Source organism: Leptosomus discolor, chromosome 7 (assembly GCF_034619465.1).
Source record: "Leptosomus discolor isolate bLepDis1 chromosome 7, bLepDis1.hap2, whole genome shotgun sequence".
Classification (NCBI taxonomy): domain Eukaryota; kingdom Metazoa; phylum Chordata; class Aves; order Leptosomiformes; family Leptosomidae; genus Leptosomus; species Leptosomus discolor.
This window is the reverse complement of record NC_141397.1, coordinates 5,347,209-5,371,722: the sequence shown is the minus strand read 5'-3', so window position 1 is coordinate 5,371,722 and position 24,514 is coordinate 5,347,209.

Here is a 24,514-nt window from a genome sequence, read left to right as displayed (position 1 = left end):
GCCAAAGTTGGGTTATTTCAAAACCAGTGTTTTTCAGATAGAACCCCAAGAAAGTATCAATGTTTTATCCCTCTTGATTTCACTTTGTCCGTCCTTTATGTAGGAAGACCTCTGTAATCAGCGTCATTCCGAAAGTAAAGTGAAGAATATCTTTCATCCTACATCTGAGTTCCTTTACAGGAGTTGTACATTTAGGTTCATTTTTTTTAACCAGTGTCTTTTGTTATACGTACTTTGAATAAAATACTCCAGAAGCGTAAAAAATGCAAATGGAAAATGGTAAATCCTAAAAAAAAAATCATTAACATCAATTTTTGGCTTTAGAAAGCAAGTTCTTCCACTCTGGTGCATTACTCCTGTTACATATGCTGGCTTATGATGACTTCCTTATATTTAACTACTTCCAAGACAAGTCAGCAGAACTCTTATTTGCCCCTCATTTATTAACAGCAATTAAAAAATACCTTAAAAAAGGTAGCTAAAGTCTAGTTTGAAGTCTGAAGAGAAATTTCCCACTACCTGTATGAGTATCTGTGTCAAAAAGATCTGAGCGTCCCGTATCTTCTGTGTTAAGCGTTTTCAGTCTGGATCTCCAAAGAACAGCAGAGACAAAACTGTTTCTAAGTAGTTGAGCAGAGTCTAGAGATCTTTTGCATCTTTCTTAAAACATTTATAGAGTTCTAAAATCACCATGCCTCATCCAGTAGCAAGCATCAACAAACCTCATCCTGACAACAAGTTTAGAAGATTAAAGCAGTACTTCATAGAATGTACAACCAATTTTCTTTAATTCATTTGATTAAATGAGCATGGATAACAGAATTTGCAACTCACTTAGCAGGTGATATATGTTTATTTTTATAAAATGCAAATATAATGAATATATAATATTTAACTGTGTGTTTAAAGTCATTTAAATAATGTAATTATATTTCCCTAATTAAGAAGTGACAACAATTTAAGTGTTTTGGCAAGATTTCTATCTCACTGCATTTTCTACTAGATAAGAAGCTCTTACTTCTGAATTACTTTGTCTTCCTGTTTTGGGAAGCATCAGAAAGGCATAAGCTTTTCAGTTTATTATCGCCAATGAAATCAACAGAAACTTTTAGAACTCAAGTCACTTTTTTGACTTCCTTTCTAATTAGTATGCTTGCCATTAGAATTGAATTCAGATGTTTCTATACGTAGTCATGCATTACTCCTAGACTCACTCTGTTAAAATCACCACCTTTCCCCAAAAGGTGACTAGTACCATTTATGTAGTACTACGTATGGCTTACTGTCTGCTGTGTTTAAGAACAACATAATATTTGCTCAACATTCGTTTATGGCATTCGTTTATGGCATTCAGATTTAGGTCCATAACTTCACAGGTAGCAAGAAGTAAGGGAAAGACTTCGTACCCATACAAGCATGGATGGTGTAATCGCGTTGGAATGATCGCTGTAACGGTTCCAAAATCAGCTGGATTAAAGGAGTACCTTCATCCAGTGTCAATACTTGTAACGACCTGCTGGAACGTGTCTTCCGTTACTCGCTACACATGATAATACACAAAACGTTGTAGAGATGAAATACAAGTCATACGAGGGATAGCTTACAAATAGTTGGAGTTCACGCACTATTTCAGGAGACTGCTCTTGATAGCATTTAGATCAGCAGTGGTGGTCAAAGGTAAGACAATATCTGGCTTTAAACTCTAGAAAGTAATTATGCAGAGCATAAATCATTAAAAGCCTAACTGAAATGGAAATGAAATTCTATTAAAAAAATTCTAAACTCAGTCCTATCTGAATATTTGATTCTGCAAAGATACACCAGGCATGTGCCATTATGAAAGAAAGGAGAAAGCTTGTTTCAGGATCATAGAGCATTATTAAACTTTCCAATTTTGCTCCTTTAGTTAAAAACAATCATAAAATAGTACATTAACTATACTGATGGAATGAACTATATGCTTCCTCACATTCCACAGCATAGGCTGTACATCACAAATTGCTGATTGACAAACGTGTGTTTATTTTGCCTAATTTCATTGCCCGAGCAGGGTGAAATGTCAATAAATAAATAGCTTATAGATAGTGAGGGGTAAAGGGTATTTTAATAATCCTAATGTTACGGATGCAAGGAGCTTTTGTTTGTTCTAATGATTTCAACAGCTCTTAGAAAATACATAAAAACCCCGCAGTCTTTTAAGCATTTTCTGAAAATTTATTAATTTTGCTGTAAGAGTCTAATTATTTTTGCCAATGAAGATAATTTCTGATCCCAAAAGCTGGAGACATGACTGTCCTATCTTTCGTGAATGTATTCCATGCACTTGTGAAAGCAGGCACAGTGGTGGCTGTGAAGAGTGTTGGTGAATATTGCATGGAATAATCACACAACATTTCCTACCAAATTCTGCTTATGTATGTAGCAATAGTACGCCGTTTTTCATTCACGAGCTCTCTGAAATTCATTACCCTCTCTGAATCTCCAGTGTAGCTGGTTGATCCCAATTTTGTTTTTTCCCACTGGAGAATATCTGCGGAAGCTATATTATGCAAAGGATGCCAGTAAAGGAAGACTGTGAATTCACTGCTGTGAATCCATAAATGTTAACAATGCGTGGCAGTACTGTGAATTATAAATATAACACACCTAACATTAAAAATGCATATTATGAATGCAGACACCTATTTAGGAGAATGCAAAAAACCAAACCCCTTCCTAAAAAAATTGGAAGGTAACTTCCATTATTCAAACCTCTCTTTTTTTTATAACTTTTTCAGTACAGAATTCCCCACTGTGGTTCACGCTTAATCAAAACCTGTCATCTTTGTGGCCAACTGTTTTTTCTGTTGTTCAACACCTACAATTCAGTTTGTACCTAAAGACTCCTCCTGCCTGAAGATAGAGCAGTTTTGTAACTTTTAACTCAACCGGGACAGAAAACTGTTGTGGCAAAGAAGGCTGTGGTTTCAAATTCTGCATATTGTGAGGCAAATACTAGTTCTTATTTTTTTAATCACTCCGAAAGGCAAGGAATGTGTCTCCCTCCCCCTGCTTAAATATTTCTGACCTATGTAAAATTCATGCAGCGCTCTATCTAAACAGGCTGCTTTGACCGTGGCACGTGTTGAGACTGAACTTCACTAGTATCACATAAGATCAGCTCACATTTCTTATATAAAATGGTCCTGAATATGTAGTACAATGGTTCTGACTTTTAGCGTCTCTGTGGTTCACTACCCTCTGTAATTCTGAAGCGTAGTCAGTTGTTCTTCGTTCTGTATTTCTCCAGCTGGGGTTTATTCCTCCGTGTGTTACTTTGTACTTTTCTTTATCGAATTGCATCTTTTTGTCTTCTTTTTTGGATCACTTTTTCAATTTGTCAAGGTTACTTTCAATTCAAATCCTATTCACTGAAGTGCTCGCAGACGCTTTCAGCTTGGTATTGCCTGCAAATTTAATAAGTGTACTCTCTATTCCATCATCCAAGTCGTTAATGAAAATATTGAATAATACTGGATCCAGGACAGGCCCTATGAAACCCCACTCAGTATTTCCTTCCAGCCTGACAGCCAGTAACTGCTCTAAGTATAGCTTCACATTTGTTGTGCATGCAGGTAGTGTCATCTGGACTACTTAATTCTTATTTTCTTTGTGAGAATGGTACATAAGACTGGTAAAAGCTTTGAAACAATGAACATGCGTCGTATCTACCGCTTCCACCTATCAATAAGGCCTATTGCTAGTCACAGGGAGAAAGTAGATGGGATTGAAGTTTTCTTTTGACAAGTGGATGTTTGCTCTAGTTTGTCTGTAGTGTTTACCCAAAGACAGATATTCCAGCGTTTTGGGGAGAATTGAAGTCAGACTGACTAATCTATTGTTCTCTGGATCCTCCTATTCCGTTTTTCGAAGTTAAGCACAGCTGTTTCTCTCTTTTGATCCTACTGTCCTCCATATTCTCAGGTGAAAGGTAAATACTGAGATTATTCCAGTCAATTCCTGTATTGGTTCCAGTAGCCTGTAGCTGCTAATTACTCAGTTTAGCCATCCCTTTCAAATAAAAACTGAAACAAAAATCTCCGGTAATAAGTTGGTAGCTTCCCTTTTATTCTAAGCAGCTTTTTGAAACTTTCTTATTACATTTGTATACTTTATACAAAGAAGTACTTATTTGCGTACGGATCTTTATGCTTAACTGTGTAAAAATTTTTTTTTTTTTTTTTTTTTGCTAGTTCATTCAGCTTTTACAGGTTCTTTTGCAATTCACTGCAATCAGATTTTCACCTTACAACCGTGACTAATTTATTGTCACCAGCAACTTTGTCGTCTTGCTGTTGAGCCTTTTATGAATATCCTTAACATGGTTTCTGTGGACTTCTGCTGACAACCTCTCCCTGCTCTTTTGTCATCAGTAGTGTCCCCACATACCTGAGGTATTCCTGTATTCTCACTTTTAGCTGCATGAAATAGTTTCCACTCTTGGTAAAATTCCTTCTTGAATGTTTGAACAAGTGTTATTTACCCAACCCTACTGCACTTTCTAATTTTAGGGGGTTTTTTGAGATGATTTATTGTAAGAGTCGGTCTGAAAACAGCATTGTCTCAACCTTGTCATCAGTTTGTTCTCTTATAATTTTAAGAAACTGCTAAGTCTTTTGTCCCTTTCTATTAAAATAAAAATTAGTGATACACCCACTAGTACCGAATAGGCCAGTGATTGAGGTACAAATAAAAGACTTCGGGTTGCTAAGATGCCTTATTTGTTTATCTTTAGTTTTATCTGACTGTGGAGTAGTTGAGGCATTCCAGCCACAGCCTCAGTAGGGCCACAGAGCACAGCTCCAGGGCACCCTGTAAAACATAAGGGGAAATTTACAGTAACAAATTGCCTAAATCTATTCATGTTCAAGGAAGCAGCAAAAATCTGCATGAAGTTTAGTAGTAAGAACATTAAATAATTTTGAGTGCCGAAGTATCTATTAACAAATGCATTTGCAAATTATATTTTGTTTTCATCTTTCAGAGAACAGCAAATACAATTTAATTTAAGAGCTCTTATCTTCAGCCACTAAATGACAGATCTTGATTAAAACAACTTGCAATGAATTAGAAAACTTTACGGTCTCTGGAAAATCTAGCAAGGAGTGGGGAAAAAAATACTTGAAATCTCAGGCTGAGTTTAGAGCTTGCGTACATACACAGAAATTGCGTTTTCTTAAACATTAGATACTGTACTTTAGGCTTAAAAGCAAAACAGTCCAAGAAAATATCAATTGAAATTTTCTTGATAAACATTCTCAAAAAAGGATATTTCATCAGAATATGATACAGCAATTTCTGATGGAAAGAAAAATTCAAGTTGAAAGTGTATATGAGATAATTAATTATTGATAGGCTACGAAATGTTTCAACTTTACAGCAGCTTACCAAATCAAGTTTAACCAGAAGAGGGAAGGACCTAAGGTTGCACGTGATGTCATCCTAACCCACCAAAGGCATCTTTTCATTTTGAAAGTTAGGCTGAATGGAACCTGAATTTTGTTAGGCTAAATCTATGAAATGACTTTTGCTTGAATAAAAGGAGGGGATTTTGAACTTGCATTGTCAGAAGTGTTAATTTACTTCTGAGTTAGAAACTATTTTATCTTGGCTTTAGCCTCAGGAGGCGTAAACCATTACAATTTGGGTCTTGCTGGAGGCAATGGTTTCTTCACAGATGGTCAGCTGCTATTTTCTTTCTTTTGCTGTACTTTTCTTTTGATTCAAATTAGAGAAATTTAGCTACAACCATCGAGAAGGCGCAAGATAATGATGAAAGAAATTATTATAAAGAAAGTCCTCTGCTTTCATCTTAGCTAAGTATTCATAAATGCATCTTAAATATTTATTAAAAAAAGATAAGAAGTGACTTAAATTTTTCAGATCTGACAAATATGGTTTTTATAATGTTTGATATCATACAAAAACTATCATCCTAAATCTTTTAGGTAGTCTAAAAAAAGTTCAGGAATTGCTAAAATGAGTAGACTTAACATCTGATGTAACTAGTCATAATCAATCACAAAAGTACTTGTCAGAACAAATAATTTCAAAGATGCATGAAAAAATAATCTTTGATATTCTCAGACGAAATTTTGGAAAACATGTTTGCTACCCAAGCTGTTTTCAGCTAAATAATGAATCACCCATGAAAATAAAACTCCAGTTCCTTTGGCAGATTCCCCATTTACAAATGCTTTACAGTAATGCCAAAATCTGTTCCACTGCTCTCAAGTACAATTTTAGCTATAGGAATAATGTGAAATGATACCTACCCAAATTCTGCTAGGCAGAACATACATTCTGAGTAGCAATGCATGCACACCATCTAATTATTTTTCAATAAATAATTTAAAGTTACAAAAATTATACTTCTGTGGATGAAGCTGCTTTCACTAAAGACAGTATTTTGCCATTCATTTCCATGGATTCAAATTCTAAAAATATTCTTAAGTCTCAAAATGAGTCCAAAAAAGTGCTGTGCAGAACAATGTCGTGTAGGCTACCATGAGGGAAATGTAACTATATCATTCTTACCCTTATTCCCTGGCAGGAAAATTTTTCAAGGAACCTACAGGGATTTGTTTTTTGTTATTTTTCTTTATCTTTCCCTGGGGTCTAAAGATTGATCTTAAGGGATTATTTGAACTTTTCTTGGGCTACATATGTCCTGTTTACATTTTAAAAGCTTTCTTGGTTATGGTAACAGCAGCAAGGAAAGCAAATGTTTAGTGGCAAGACCCTCATCTAAAATTTTATTACAGCAAGACTGTATAAATGAAACCTTGCTTAACAAATCAATCAAAACTTGTTTCTGATTCTCATTTGTATCGGTTGTTTCCAGGACAGTATTTGTTTATATTCATGCAAAATATGCAAATACACTGACTCCACGTTCATAGAGAAGTAAAATTAAGGTTCCTGGCACATCTCTGAATTAATTTATGATAATTTGTGCACCCCAGCTATTCACAAGTGAAGGTGACTTGACTAGGGCAAAAAACACTTCTGTCTCTTCACTTTGGAATACACCAAATCTCTTCCACAGCCCTTGCCTCTGCTGTTCACCCCCCAAAAGAGAGCCATACAGAGATCATCTTCTGATACCTCTGGAAGTGTTTGCTCTGATTGCCATGAGCTCTGATTAGAGCTCATAAAATCTTTGAGCATGCAGCCTTAGTGCACGTGCCTTTGCCTGTCAACTGAAAACCTTTGGATTTTCCTTTTGGTGAAAACTCTTTCAGTCTTTCATCATTATTTCAGCACCGCATAGCTGTTTGAAACTAGCAACGATACTAAATCTGTTGCAATACGACATTGATAAGTATGTTATTTTTATCAGACATGCAGTGAATTTTTTGTTTGCTAAATAGCAGCTGTCATAGTCATATTAGTTCTGGGCCATAAAAAAATGAAACGTAGCTTCTGAAGCCAATATTTATGTATGGAGAACTGGTATTGTTGCCAGTATTGTAGTATTTCTCCTCCAAATAGAAATCAGATAGCACCATCAAAAGCCTATTTACAGAGGGCATACATTCTAAGTGTTTTATTCTTATTTTATACTGCCAATTTCGTTTTCCTTTTGAAGCTGCAAACTATAGTCCCAGAAGGCTCTTAACATCTAGAAGCTCTGTCCTTAAATGGGTTATGCTGAGCTTGAGTGGGTTACACTAAGGAGAGATTTCTACAGCAACTATGAATCAAGACTTAGAAGACTGAGGAGCTAAACATAGCCCCTGCTGCTTTATGCATGTGAAATATTAGTAATTGGATTTGGAATACATTATTTACACTTAATTCAGAAACGAGGTTGTTGTCAGTTGTGGGTTTATTGTGTTATGCCTGTATAGGCATTCAAAGAGACTCTGTGCAGACGCTGCTCAAGTTCGCCAGCTCTGTTCTTCCAGTGGAAATGTAGGGGAGCTGATTCCCTGGTGAAGCACATCAACAGGCGAGGTGAAGAGGGGATGTGGGAGGAAGATAAGGAATAAATGAAAGATCGGATCCTACAAGTCTTGTCCAAAATGAATTTCCATAGGAGCTTGTTTTGATTAAGGAACAAAAGTAAAAGCCCAACTTTCTTATTGTGTGTGTCCCAGTCTGCTTAGCAAAAGTGTTGAAAATTTGTTATTTTCTATTTCAAATTTGTCATCAACTTATTAAGTTTATGAATTTAATTTAAAAAAAACAAAACAAAACAAAACAAAACTCCTGTATGCCTGTGTGAAAATAGACAGAACAAAATATATCCTGAAAGAACAATGTAGCAGAAAGTGTTTAAAACCATTATGCAAAGCTCAACTTAAAAATAAATCCCGTTCTCATCATGCATGCTTCTGCTCAAGGAATTTATCCTGCCACCTACTTCACCATATGGAATTTTAATCGAGCGCTAAGTCACAGTGGATGTGCCTGTAAGTATCTGTGGCAGCGCTGAACACGTGCCTGTCAGTGAAGAGGTCGAAGGTGTGCGTGGATAGCGCAGCTGGTTTGAGTGCCACTCTCTTGTAACCTACTTGCTGGCGTAGGGCTTCGCACACCTTTGGTGTTCTCCAGCACGGTGTCCTGATAGAATTATTGTCATGAGGTTCAGACGGTCCTTTCTGCAATCCCAGGTTTGTTTCTTCTTCTTCTTGTTCCAAACTCTATTAACGTAAGTTTGCAGTGTTAAAGACCCTGGAAGAAAACATCTCACGCACGTGTTTGAGGTGCTGTTATCTTCCAGCTGATTGATGCGTTAAATTTACAGATCGGCATAAACACAGTTATATTGCTATAAAGTGATACTATAGTAAAACTATTCCTGCTTTTCAAAAAATATTAAAAAAAAACCTCTTCAAACAACAGAATATATAGCAATAATGATTTATAATTACTGTAACTCATGTCTGGAACCTCTAATGCTTGACTGCATTCTCTTCTGCCTGTGAGTAAATATTTTGCTTTGTACTGGGAGAAGACAACAAAGAAAAAACATGCCGTTCCACGCTACATAAAACATAAGTTTTCACTCTTTTATTAAATAGAGTTGGATCATTTTCCTGCAGAAAAAGAGTACTCATTATTGACCATTTCTATAGCCATTGTCAAAAGTTTATCTGCAGGGCCACAGTTTTAGCCTGGCGTGCTGGGTGGGCTGTGCTCTTTTTGCTATGAAAACCATAAAATAGTTTGCTAATAAAAAGTTTTTACATGCTTAAGTCTGGATTTTCTCAATTCCAAAGACTATGACTATTTTTAGTCAAAATGTCAGGTTTTTGCGCTTGCCCTTTTCCTTTGTATGCTTATGTACAGATCAATAATGTAATCCTAAAGCTGCTCTAGACGGTACTGTTATAATGTCAGTGCTGATACCAACAATATATATTTTTGATGTCAATATTTTTCATGTCGTGTATGGAAGTTCAAGAATTTCCCATTCCACTGATATTCTTAAACATTTTAATAGAGTAAAAAAATCTATTGAATACTTACTAGTAACAAGTAAAATGATGAAGAGTTACAGCTCATTCTTATAAAAGTAAATCATTGTTAGTGTCTTCTTTAACACAACCTTTTAATTTGTGTTCTTAGTCTTTAGTTCAGCTGGTTACATTTGAAAATCTATTGATGACTAAAGACGTGTAAATTGAAAAGGAATAAACTGCATGTGAATCATTAGGAAATATGTTTTGATACCATCAGTAAAATAGACTTGGCACTACAGAAATACAACTTCCCTCTGATCTTTCTGCACTTTTTCTGCACGGTTAGCACTTCAAACAAAGGTTTGCACTCTTCCAGCAGGTTCACCTTCATAGAATAGACTTTCTTACTGAGTAGCAAAAATGTGTGTATTTAGTTAAAATGAATTTTCCAGAAACATTCGGATGAACGGGGAGATTTTTGAGTCAGCTTCTAGCAAAAGGCTTATCTAATGCCCCATGTGAATGCTCAGTGTATTGTTTTGATTAAAGCTTGAATGGAAAACTGCTGATCTGAGGTAGTCCGTGTTATCCAAGATGCAGACAAAGCCGTTTTCAGCTGTGTAAACTGCGAAAGTGTTGTTAGTGGCAGAATACCATAAATTGTGTGCCATTCAGCGGGTGTACAATACGGGTTCGGATTACGATTCCACGATGATTAGACACAACACTAAGCATATATGAATAAAGTTTCTACTAAATTTGTTGGCAAATATGCCTTATTTGCAAAGACTGAGTTTAGCAGGAATATCAAGGGATATGTGGGATAAGGCAAATTGGGATTAGTGTCTTCTCTGACTTTTCTCCTGGACAGTGTTTTTCCTTCTACACTCTTCCACCATATATCAACTCGTTTAGCTTACTGTAACTTCACAGTGGTTCAGTTTCCTGTAGTTTACACACTTCCATCTCTTTTATAACCAGCCTAGAGTCCTAATTCTACCAATTTTGATTATTACAATACAAGGCTGGTTTGGGAGGCTTTTTTTGGTTTAGAACGGCCCCCAAAAATGCAGACTTAATGAAAGGCAAAATGACTTGTTGATGAAAATACCCTGATGCGGTGATGAAAACACCTTGATTTCAATAGAACTACATTATTGGTAAAAGTAACTGTTTTTTTTTTAATAAGGGTACAGTTGCTGTAACTGTTATACTTCATTTGTAAATGTATTTCCAATGTTTTAACTTGCAGATTAAAGGAAACTGAATCCAGAAACAAGGACAAGTTTTGAAACCATGCACTGCCCAGCTCAAATCTGTCAGGTAATGAAACTGTTCTGTTCTCCTGTAGATGTTCCACAGTTATAAATGAATGGAAGATATGCAGAGCCACGAGTAATAAGCATGTTTGGAATAAACAGTAGCCCATGGTAGTATTCTTGCTCTTGTTCAATGGCCACATTAAACCAGAACACACTGGTAATCAAGTACTTCACAAAACACAGAATTGATAATTCTCTGCATCACACAGTTTATTTTCATAAACCTGGTTTATGGTAATATATATTTTTTTTCTTCTCTTTTTTTTTTTTATATTAGAAATATTAAATATAGTTACCTTTTTTTTAAAAAAAAAAAAGAAGTATTTCAAATAAACAAACAAACAGACACCTCATTCCCTAATGGATGCAGCTCTGGAAGGATGCATGCTGTTGTCTCTATACTGCCGTGCAGGAGCAAGCTCCTGACAAGGCTATAAGGGTAAATTTTCAGCCCACACGAAATATTTATCTTCTGTAAAATCCTTTGTAGCATCTCTGAGACACCAGAGTGGCCATTTCTCATGGCCTTATGAGAGTCTTCATGGTTCAGACCATGCTGCAGAAAATTCAAACTCTCCACATGTGACCACGACACTCCACCTCTGCTTGCTGCTCTTGAGCTTCACCCAAGGGCAGAGGCAACCAGAGGTGATCCTACAAGGGCCCTGTTGCCTGTCCCAAAGCTGGTTGGCCTCAGCTGGCGTTCTGAAGTCAGACCGAACTGCCTGCCTGCAAGACAACTGTGAATATGTCACACCAAGTCCACGAGGCACCTAAGCCTCAGGGTCCTACTGAGATGCCTCAGGTCAGAGAATTGCAGGTGCAGCCGTGACATCTGCGAAAACGCATGTTGTTCATAAAAGCTGGGCTGGCAAAAGTGCTGTTGTCCTGGTACAGGTTTTTAAACTAGAAGTTTTGTAGTATTAGTGATACCACGGAGGGAGAACAACGCCAGTGGTAGAAAAGGAACTGCTACTGATTTGCAAAAAACAGTTAATTACAGGAAGGTCAAGGCTGCATACTCCATTTCAATTAAGTACACGCCAAATGTTATTAAAAAATGCAAGTCAAGTAGTCCTGTAAAATAAGAAAAAAACAACCCTCTCTCACTTTCCTCTATTTTAGACAGAATTTTGAAGAAGTGCCTAGTGATGGACAACAGCAAAATCCAGCTTGCAGCTTGAGACGCTGGAATTTACGTGCCCGTATATGGGTGCCTAGGTGCAAAAAAATACACACCGCTTATCGCCAGTAAGGATCTGGTCAATACAGCCGAGACAGACGTCTAGCGCACTTTGGAGTGGGCGCTCACATTGGGGCTGCTGAGCGTCTCTAGGTTCTGTACTCTGCATTGATTGCGATTTCACTGTCATGGAAATCTGGCCATCTTAAACTGAGAGTGTCTTCTCACTTAAAGAATCCTTGAGGTCTGCATTATAGGTGTATTGTGGGGGTTTAAGCCCACTTTCTATGATACCGTGGGGTGTGAACAAACCTTTTTTCCAACTTCGGTGCCTTCTCGCTGGCAGGGCTTGAGAAGCTGAAAAATCGTTGACTTGGTATAAACACGACTTAGCAACAACTAAAACCATCAGTGTGTTAGCAACATTATTCTCATACTAAATCCAAAACACAGCACTGTACCAGCTACCAGGAAGAAAATTAACTCTATCCCAGCCAAAACCAGGACAGCTTAGTAGGCATCTGTGTTGCTGTTGGCTAAAATTAATAACAAGTAAGACAACTAAAAAGAGTGTTCTATATACTACCAAAGGAAGAAGAGAGGTCTTACTCTATTTAACTACACTTTTTACCGCTCCTCAGTTCTATGTGATGATTGGCCTAATGCAGAAAATCTACTTGTCACTTATAAGCTCTACTGGAATAGATATGATTTCTAATTATAAGAATTAGGGCAAAATGTAAATATTAAAGGCAGCCGGTTACGAAACAAAATGAAAAACCCCTGTGTGGACAAAAATCTTCTTACTCTATTTCTGAGTACTTTGTTCAATTCACTCTTTGCGATGATTCTGTGGGAGGAAATTCCACTATAATGGAAATATAGTTAAGGGGCTTAGGTGGAAACTTATGTGGTTTCGTGCTCATCATTTTCAGTGTTTCTGCTTTTGTAAAGAGAAAGCCAGGAAGAACTTGGAGACCACCCTCTCCGCCTTATGTGGAGGTCCACACTTCCAAAAGGTTGATTTTTAGTTATTTAAATGCTGTTTCCATGATTTCATAAGCCTATACTGAATTGTACCGCATGGGTGCTAGACGCTATACAGAAAGAAGCAATTTTACCTAATTCACATTTAGACAAGACGAAAGAGTGGCAAAGCAGAACTCAAGTAGCAGAAACAGGAATCTCAGACTTATCCTACAAGTCAGCATCAGGACCAGGAAGTGAAAAGATCTCATGATTCTCACTGAAATATCCTGAATCACAAAATCTTTTTGATTGTTAATAAAAATGAATAATTAATTTAATTGAAGAAGCACCTTGAAAGCTTCCATTTTTTTTGCAACCCACCTATTTTTTTTTTTTAATACAGCAGATGATTGTTCCACAGGAACTGAGTATCTACACCCCTTTGGTCAACTTGGAGTGTCTGGGAACAGAAAAAAATATTCCAGGCCTGTGCAGTGTTTGTCAGTATTAATCGATGTTCAGCGTGTGCTTTTCCCAGAATACATTTTCTCAACAGAAATCATTTGGTCATTTGCTGCGCAGCCCAACTCTGCTAGTTCCACACACACAAAAAATAATAAAAAATAAATAAATAAAAATTCAGCTGTCATTAGGCAGCACTAAATTTGCACATGGAGATAGACCTGCAAAACCTGCTATAAATCCAGGCAGCTCTGTGCCCAGACATTACCTCTTTCAGAAACTGTAAATTTCAGAAAGGGCTTGTTATTATGCAAATAAAAATCTCAACATTTCAGTAAGACCATTAAACACGCTTTCATCTGCCTTTCCCTGGCTGGGTTAGTAGCTAAGCCCTGAGCTATCTGATCTGACTATTGCAAGGAAAGGCTGCTGCTCCTCCTTTTCCTTCTTTCTCGTTGCTTTTGAGAGTATCAATTTAAGGGGAACCAAATTATAATTAAACAATGAAATAATTTTCTTTCTGCATTACAATTATTAAATTCTTAGTTCTACTTCTCTGCAACATTCAGTCCCGTTCTTGCTTATGTATTATCTTGCCAAGACCATAGCTTTGGTTCTGATGTTATGGGCTCAGTCCAAGTATCAATTGAGGTGATTGAGACTCTACTTTTTCTCCAGTTGGTATTGGATTATATTTTAATAGCCCAGTGGGGAAGTAGAAAAGCAATTACTTTTATTAAGAAGCTTAATTCAATGAAAAGACCTTTCCAAAGAATTTAATCTCAGTTGACAGCTCATTGTGCCATTAAAAAGAAATACAGGACTAGGGCATCAGCAAACCAAAGTGTTGCTTCCTTGGAAGTGATTTTATAGTCAGTGCTAATGATTTGGTTCTTCTTTTGTGAATTATGCAAATTTTTTTGAATTTTTAATCTATTATATCAGTTCAGCTGGGAGAATTGGAATTCTGCTAACTGCAGCATCACTTACCACCACTCTTCCATAGCCTTGACAATTATTCTGATGCCTTTAGTCAGAAGGTGGTTTTCAAAGTTGTTTTTTTTTTAAGAATTAATATTAAACACTTCTTATTCAGGTGCAGAATTTGTGTGCAGATGCAATATCTATGATTTTGACCCATTACTATACTTTACACCTTCTCAGCACTGTTTATCTCAGGATAAGTAATATCTCGCTGCCTGCTTCCTGAAGGCTGGGTATCATCATGTTTCAGCTGGTTTTTTGCACTAGTATCTAATGTCAAAGATTAATAAAATCTCATAACCTTCTAATGGGCCTTGTAGATATTTAAAGCAGAGTATATACCAAACCCACTGTTGCATTTTTTTCCTAGCTGTGACATGATCATTAAGAAAATGGAGTGCAGACTGCTAGAGCATCCCGACTTGGGGAATTTCTCTGTGTTCTTATCTTCCTTTTTTATGTACATTTCAAAATTCTTTTTAATTTACAGCTCATTAAATGAACTTCCCATTTCTCTCATGTTTGTAGGATGTTTTTCTATTTCCCCTTTGTTGCTATTTAGATTCTTAAAAATATGGAAAGTTAATGAGTCGCTTCATCTGGCTGCATCCCTCAGCTTTTCCTCTGACCTCTTTATTTTAGGCATCTGTCATTACTCTTTCCATATTGTTCATTGGATTAATTTTCTTTCTAAAAATGAGATTAAAGTACATTTCTATAATACTACCTAAAAAAGATTTCTCCAGTTTCATATATTCAGGATCCCATCTGTAGCCTCTAATGACAAAAAAAACCCTTCATGATTGTTCAGTAAAATAGATTAATTCCTCCAAATGTTATCATGAATGGTGTAATTTAATAACTTCTAATTGATTACATTTGTGACAACTAATTAAAAACTTTAAAATAGTGTGAAGTGAGGGATTTTAAGACTATAACTGAGATCTTTTTATTTGCTGTGGGTTTCAGTCAAATCAAAGCTCAGCATTTCTCCTAAATGCAAGGCACTTTGTCTTTAAGACGGAGAAAAGCAGCTCTTACATACTTTCTCTTCTGATAAAATTTGCAAATTTGGCTATTGTGGGAATAGATTGGTCCCTCAGGCTGAGAAAGTAGCTCAGTTATTTAAGAAGTAGCTTTGAGCAATTGATGGTTGTCTTTGCATATGAAGATTGTTTTGCTGCAACATTTCTATTTAAAATGGAAATGTGTCATTGCACGGCCAGCTTCGCCACGATTCCTTAGCGGTATCTTGAAAAACCTGCGAAGATCTGTGAGTCTCTGGAAGGGCTGCACTGTGCAGTATCAGTCTCACAAATTCTTCTCTCCTCTCCGTTTCCAAATGCCAGACATTACCTCTCCAGTACTTCCAGTCTCAAACAGACCTTGCACTGAGATGTGTAAATTGGAATTCTTGTTCTTATACAGAAACAACCCAAATTCTCCTTGCTTCCCGCTGTGTGCATGTGGGTCAGCTGACAGACCGAACAGAACAGATAACTGCCTGGCTCATGCGGAAGCCTTTCTCCCAGCCAAGGTGCTAAACTGAGAGTCTCTTACCTGCTTGGTCATTGGCTTTCAGAAAACTTAGAAGAATTTATCATCCCTGAGATTTCTGCTATTCTACTTAACTATCTGTCAAATTTAATTAAAACTGACCACTATATTAAAACATTATTGAAAGATCGATCCAGGGAGTAGGAACACATAACACTTTCTTTTTTTTGAGAAACCTGAACCTGGCTACGGATAACCTAAACCAAAACCCTCCCTAGTCATGATGTTATTAGATCACATGATGAATTTTGAAGAGTTTCATACATGAGGAACACATTTTTCTAACTGGTATTTTATTTTAGAGACGACTTCCAGCTTCAGTAGTTCGTTAGTTCCTTTTGGCAATGTGTACCACACTGCATTACTTAATGCTATACGAAAGTACTGCTCTTCCAGAAGTGTTCTTGAATATTTTCAAAAATTACAATATATCAAGGCAAATATAGCCTACTTCCTGGTCTTCCCAGGTGTCCCACTTCATTTATTTCTCTGTACCTAACTAGAGCACTTTCTTTGTTACTCCTGCTTTCTGATTTCTATACTTGCTACTTGTTTCACTGCTGAATTCTGTGTTGTGTATGAATGTTTAGACTGCATTATATTATGATTCTGATAACTTACAACAAGTTAATAGCAAGCAGATATCAGTAATAGCTACATCTATATTGTCCTGCTAATCCATTCCTGAGGACCCCCCTACTAGGGATTCTCTGTATGGAGCATCTCTGTTTCATATCAACATTTAAACTCAGACTCCAGATCACCCGTGCTGTCTTCACCTTGCATCACAGACAGAAGCTACAGGGTACATCAGCAAGCCCCTACTGAAGGCCACAAAAGTGCTTTTTGCACTTGATCTTCCTCCTCCGCCTTTTTTCTGTATTCTGCGCTTCTCACAGGATGAAGTCCCTGGTGAGGAATCCCTCTGGCTCTTTTCATCTCTGCCAGTGGCTTCTAGTAGGTGGAACACGAAGGGCAGTGTAGAGTGGCCAAAAGTATTGAAGCCAATGTTGCCCTTCTTGTAGACAAAGTTCATTACTTCATTAAGTCTGAAATAAATGAGTTCTGAAGAGGTACTAACAGAGAGACATATACCCATGTAAATCCACAACTGCTGCAGTGACATCAAGGAATATGGTACTAAGGAGCATGGATGCATTTGTCAGTTAAAGTTCAGCATTTCCACTAAATCAAGTGGGGTTTAGTTGATAAGATGCTGTTATATGTCTTAGTCTTTCTAACATTAAAAACAGCTTTGCGAATAATGAATTTTTCATGAAATATTCTGTCACCTTTGTTAAAAGCAAACTGAAAGCTGTTTTTAAAAGCACAGCACCATTTGAATGAGACCCGAGTTTACACTCATCTCAAAAAAAAATTTGTGTTGTACCTTTAAGATGACCATCAGAGAACTGAAAAAAAAAAAAACCCAAAACAAAACATCAAAAAACCCAGAAGGAGCAAGTTGGACTTGTGACAATCACAAGCCACGATTACATTTTCTGATGGTGGTTCAGTTGAGGAGCTGGAGAAGACCTTATCTATGTCATACCCCAGAGCCACATACATCGTGGCAGCTCTGCTGGCTGCGGCACTGTTCGGAATTGTTGAGCAGGAAGATCCCTCCCTTTCCTCTCCACCTGTTTTCCCCAGTATCTATGTCAGATGAAGCCTCCTACAGAACTATCGGGGACCAATCAAGTGGTGGATAAGGTCTGAAATCCCTACTCACAAGTGCTAAAACACTGCACCAAGAATAACTGTATGCAGGTGGATGGCTGTTCATACATATGCAAATGTACAATATCAAGGAGTGAGCTTCCAGATAATAAGCCTGAATATATAACTGATAGAAATGAGGAAAATTTTCAGCATAAGGACTGGTTTGGTTTTGTTTTTTTTTTTTTCTTCTGGGATGGGCTGTGCATGTTTATTCATATTAGCAGCCAGGCAGCAGCAATTCCACTCAAGACAGAAGAGACTAGTTTTGAAAATAAGGGCTCATCAAAGCGTTTGTTGTACATTGAAACAGACTCAGCATTGCAAAGATATTAAAACTAAAATATAATAAAAACTTCCCAAATAATTGCAGAAAATGGAGGAAGCATTACATTAGTTGGTATACTCCAAGCTGAGTATACAATTACGAGCCTCAAAAGTGTAATTAAGATTTGCATTCAGGCAGTAGCAAATGCACGTATTGTATTTATTGTTTGGTTACCTGATTTTGGTTTAATTTAGCTTTTAGAAGCAAATATTTCCGTTGCCATGTACTTATAATTTTGGAGTTTATATAAGCTGGATGAATATACATAGTCCCATGGACTCAGTTTATACTGGAGACCAAACCAGATTTGATACTCCATTGTGCTGACCAGTGTATAAGTATTCACATCAGAAAAAACCTCATTGCTCCAGGTAATTTCAGTCTAGAGAAGTAAAACATAGATGAGGAGATAAAAAGCTTGCTCTAAAAATAGTATAAATGATTGATTAGATGATCTAGGCAAACATTTAGAATCTAATTCCAAGTACGTGGTTCTTACATCTCGCTGCTTAATGCTAAATTCAATATGTCTCTTGCTCTTTAAAACTTCTTAGAAACCTAGAATTGCACATATCCACATGTCCAAATTGGTGCTAATCTTGGCAGCTGAGGCATCATGGCATTTGATGCAAAAGTTGAACTAGAACCAAAAGCAAGTTTATTCCATAGCCCTTTAAACAGCTTTATCTGATAAGCATTTCAGAGCACATCCAACAGGTATTCACATCACCTTCAAAAGCGTCACCATTTCTTTTTAAAACTTGTCAGGAGAATGAGAAAGTGATAACATAAAATTTAGAAGAGCTTGTTTCAAACTTTATCTGAAGGGGTTCAAAACCTCCACCGCCCCCTACGCCAGAATTTTAACATTCAGTATGGGCTTGACGGGATCTGTCTCTGTCATTTCTTTTAAGTTAAAGAACAGAAATTTTATTGTATCAAAATTCAGTTTAAAACGTGGCCTTATAGTTCCCCTAGGTGGAAAATCATCCTGGATCCCAGAAGAAACAGAAAATAGAATCAAGTTCCTGGCCCTTCTGGAGGAGTGCAAGTACAGCACCAAGTTTGAACTGGGATGCGCATATCCTGTACTGCAATCACTGGGCAACCTGCGCTTGGTGACGCTGTCTGGGCCAGGAGGGTTGCACCAGATGACCTCCAGAGGTCCCTTCCAACCTCAACCATTTTGAGATTCTGCTAAGTTTTTGGAACATTACCTCTTTGCCCTCTGGCTGTATTTCCGAGTGAATGCAATCCATTCCCCTGTGGTTCGTACAGACCTTGATTGTGTGTGTTACAGTGGGAATGGTTGAAACACGGCTACTATACTTAGTCTCCCAAGGGGATACAAAAGAAAATGTCCCACTGGAGGCGTTAGGCATTGATCTGTTCAGTACTAACACAAATAAGGAAGTTGTGGACATCTTTAAAAGTAGAACTGTAGTTACCCAGGCAACTTTTTCTTTTTTTTTTTTTTTTTTTTTTATTTCTGGCTGAATACTTGAGGTTTGTTGTGTTAAGGGAGGATTTTAAAAATTGCAGTCTTAAATCACAGCGCTGGTTTTATGTGCATAAAGCCTAGATGTCAAAGCCAAGTCATGGACCAACAGCAGAACTGGAGTACACAACCCAGCTACCCGAGCATGGCACTGAGTGCTGTACTCACAGGATCCTGCTGCTCTCAAAAAACACTTCATTTATTTTCATCCTCTTTATATGGTGTAAATCTAGAATAAACTGTGTCCGTAGCTGTGACAATGCAAGTAGAACAGGCCTCGGCTTTTAAATAGCATGTCCTGGAAAACAAGGGCAAAGGATGTATTGATAAATTGCTAAGTTTTCCCCTGGAATTGGTATGTGAATCTGCTCCCAGAAAAGTGAGTAGAATATGTTTTTTTGTTACATACTTTCAACTGCATGTTGAAAACGTGTTAAAAAATGTGAACATTTTAACGTTAGTAGGAACTATTAGAAAATAAAAAGTTTACTCTGTCAACTTTTAACAAAACCTGTACATGAAAACATCAGTGACTTGAAGTATCTGCAATGCAACGTTGATGTGTATATTATATATAAATACTTCTAATCAAGGTATCAGTGGGCAGAGACAGCAGTACAAGGTACATCAAAGAAAAATGTTTGCTTCTTTAGTGATCTACTCTATCTTAGATATAGCAAAATATCCTTTATGACTTCATTATAAAACACATTCAACCGATTTAAACAGATCCCTGACCTGTCAGCAAAACACAGCTTCAGAAGGAGAAAAAAAAATTCATAAATGCCACCAAAAACTATATGAGAATCTGAGATTTAAGGGCTGTAAATAGGGCAGGGGCTGGCTAGTAACTCTTTGCCACAATTCATTTCTCGTCTTCATCTAATTGCTTTGAATCAGCTAAAAGTTTCTTTTTGAAGACTGCTGGTGTAACTCTTGTAACTAACTTAAAGAAAAAATTCTCTGTTCTATTGTCATTGTTGAGCCCACCTTTTCTGCTTTTCATACTTAATTTTCACTGATACAAACCACCTTTGGAGACATGTTCTTCTTTGCCTTCATTCCATCAGCGCTCTGGAAAACCTTTCTTTTAAAGTAATTAAATGTAAATTGTTCTTTCTTCTTCTCTTTGTTTTCTTTCAGTTTCCTTTTGCAGATAAGCCTTCTTAACTATGTCTAATTTATTTCAGCTTTCCAAATTTGAACCCTCTATCTTGCTTTTAAGTTCTGTTCATTTTCAGTTATAATAATATAAACACCTCTTGAATATGTAGTGTAGTAGTACCCAACCCCTTAAGTCTTGATGCTGATTGGGGTGGTGTTAATCGCTCTCTGCAGTCAGGTACGCCGAAGTCAGTCTGGTTCGATACACATCTCTGGCTTACTGACAGAGTGTATCTCATCCTCTGTATCGTTTTTCCAAAAAAAATTTCTCTCCTGAACACATTTAATGAAAATGCAAACGAAGTAGGTCTAATTAGTTGGTTAGATCTAATTAGTTGAGAAATGCAAGGTTTGAATTCTTTCAGTTCACTTGGTTGTTTTATGACAAGTGCTACTCAAATATGGTGAGTGGCAGGCGAATGTGCAGTTTTTACTTTCAACCGTATTTTAAACTAATTTCTTACAATTCCTGTTCTTTTGCTGCTGCTCACTTTTTATAAGGTGAGGAAAATTGTAGTACCATTAACTCTCTCTATATTTCTTTTTCTCTCATTACCTCATGCTGCACCAACCAGGAAAATGCTGCCATTTTCTTTTATGGTTTACCCTGAGTGTATTTTCATGGAAATTCCTAGATTAAATTCACCCCATGAATCCTTCCTCCGTTTCTCTCTTTGTTATTGATTCCTTAGTTCTTTAGTCAACTGTTGTCCTTCTCCCTCATCTTTGTAAGCTCTGCACCTTTGTTCTCTGTGATAAACCACTTTGCACTAATACATATTTAATAATAATCTGTAAAAGTTCTATACTTCTTCTGTAGTAGGCATACGTTCTGTTCCGTACTACCTCTGTCGACTCATAGATCAAGGAAAAAGTAGCTGTTCTCAGGTCTGTTCTGTTTTGTTCCTCTCACCAGAAATAGCGTAGGGAGTTGATGATTACAAATTTCTTCTGAGTAAACACTTTTTGAGACGTGACATCCTGCTGTTGCCCTTTCATTGTTCTACCTGCAGGAAGCACACAGGCAGACATGATGTTGAACATCAGCAATGTGAGCAAAGCAAAATTTAGAAGAAATTTGGGAAACAGAGGAAGACAGACAACAAAACCAAGAATCCCTCAATATGTCTTTCATTTTGTATTTTAGTAACAGGAATGGTCTCTGCATAAGATGCATACAGTGAACTAAAAGCATCTAAACTTAATAATTTTGTCCGTCAAGTTTTTTTAATGATTACCATAGACCAGAGAATATATTACACTTTGATTGCTGATGAACTAAGCTTAAAATAAAACAAAAAGCCTTCCTATAACAAATGACATTGGTTGTTGAATGTTAAATAGTTAAATTCTGCAATATGTGTTAAGATTCAATGAATGTTTAAGGACATGTCATATCTTTTCACACAGTTGAGACAGTTCAGTAAACATACAGATGGTAACTAATGTATTAAAAACATCTTTTAAAATATAAAGCCATATTTGAGATATTTCATATATCTTTTTTTTTAATGTCTGCTAGCCATATGCTTTTTTATATCCTGCATATATATATAATGAAATGTAGTGAAAAAATTATGCATGCCACTGTTATAATGCTACATCAAGAAATATACAGTGAATTCATTTTGCCCCTTGCCTCCTGCCCCAGTCAAGTTCTAAAGAATTTGTATAGAGCTTAGCAGCCTTTATATTATAGTGTTTCAGAATGAGTGAGCTATCAGAATCTGCTGCTTAGGTAATCTTTAACTAAACAGTGTCTTTTCAGACCGAAAAATCATTTCTCCCTTTAGTAGACTAAGGGCTCATTCCTGCATCCAGTTGAAACCAATGGTACCTTTCATGTAGATTTTATTAACTTGTCAACCCATTGCCTGCTGATATCCCTGAAAATCTTCCTACTGAGTTAAGATGGTTTGTCTGAGGTCTCTCTTTGAAATAAGAACAATAGAGGAGAAAAATCTGCATGTGTAGATGGAAGGTAAAGATGAGAGTAAGTTGTAAAGAAGAAAAGAGTTTTAAATTCACTGAAAGGTACTCTACCATACTGCATTTGTCTTTGCTTCTTTTATACTTGTCATTCTTTCCCTTAAAGTACCAGAGACAAGATGATAAAAGCAGGGTACAGACAAATCCATTAGTAATTCAAGCATTGTTACACTCAAATGACAATCTATATAATCACTTGCTTGTCTAGACTTGTCCAGCCTGGTACAGGGAAGGCTTTGGGGACACCTAACAGCAGCCTGCCAATATCATGAGGCGTCTGTCAAGAAGGTAGAGACGCACTCCTCATATTTAGGCATGGTGGGAAGACAAGAGGTTATGGGCATGAAATGAGAGGTACAGGCTGGATATAAGGAAAGACTTCTTCGCCAAGAGGGCAGTCCAGCACTGGAACAGGCTGCCCACAGAGGTCGTATCTCTGTCCTTTGAGGGTTTCAAGATTCAACTGGATTAAGCCCCCTGGTCTGGTCTCGTATTTGATCCCCACTAGAGATCTCCTGAGAGTCTTTTCAGACAGAATCATCCTATGATCCAGTATTCAAGGTGTGATCTATAAAATACTGATTAGTAGGGCATAATAACATCCCTCGAGCGACTGGTTGTGCTCCTGTTTGCACAGCCCACGATGGTGGTGGCTTGCTTCGCTGCCAGGCCTCACTGCAGGCTCATGCTCAGCTTGCTTTCTGCCAAAACCCCCAGGGCTTATTCAACAGAGATGCTCTCCAGCCAGGCAGTGCCCAGCCTGGCCTCATCACTGCACGGTTTTTTCTTCCCTAGTGCAGGGCTTTGCATTTGTTCTTGTCAAATTTCTTAAGGTTCCTGTCAGCCCATTCCTCCAGCATGTCTAGGTCCCCCTGGACGGCAGTCCTGCCCTTAAGCATGTCAATTCATCCTCCCAGTCTGTGTCTCTCACCTGCAGACTTGAAGAACGTGCACTCCTTTGTGTCCTCCAGGTCACTGATGAAGATGTAAGGGCAGCTCCTTAAAGATGTAGGGATAGATCCCTGGGTAATGCCACTTGCTATCAGCATCTAGATTAGAGTACAGCCCATTAAGCATCACCCTCTGAGCCCAACTGTCCAACCAGTTGCTCACCCATCTAGTTTCCACCCATCCAGTCTGTAACTTGGACAGAAGAATGTTGTGGGAGGAAGTGTACAAATCCTCGCAAAAGCCAAGACAAGTACCAGCCGCTGTTCTCCTCTCACCCATACGTTCAGTCCGTTCGTCAGAGAGGACAGTCAGATTGATCAGATTTACCCTTGGGAAACCCATGGTGATTGTTCCCACGCACCCTGTTCTCCTTCATGTGCCTCAGAAGGACTCACCCCAGGATTATCCCAGCGGCAGAAGTCAGACTGACTGCTCTGCAGCAGTTAGATCATCAAGCAGATATACCTGTACGTCAGCCGTAATCCAACAGATGTGAACGTAAATGCTTTCCGTATTAGAACTTGACTGCATGAATGAAAGAATAGCTAAGGATTGGGTTAGGCTATCGGTACACTGGATAACAAGCTCGCAAACAATAGTTCAGCTGATTAACGTAATTTCCTCTGGTTTGCCAACAGTCCTTGACTTTTCTCAAGCACAAATATTTGCTCTGTTGCATGTTTTCCTTTAGCTAGCGTAGACTTTTTATATATATATATATATATCTCAAATATTAGATCAGCAATTTGAGTGGTAGCAGACCTGCAAATGCCTCTGGGTATTTCACAAGATTTTCTTCCCTCTTGAACTGTGCAAATAACTGTGCTACTCTATGTATCAAGTGTACTGTACATACTATTCTGAAGTACTATATCCGTATCACCACCACAGTTAAAAAGTGATGTAAGCACAATCTATGAAAGATCTTATTTCTGACAG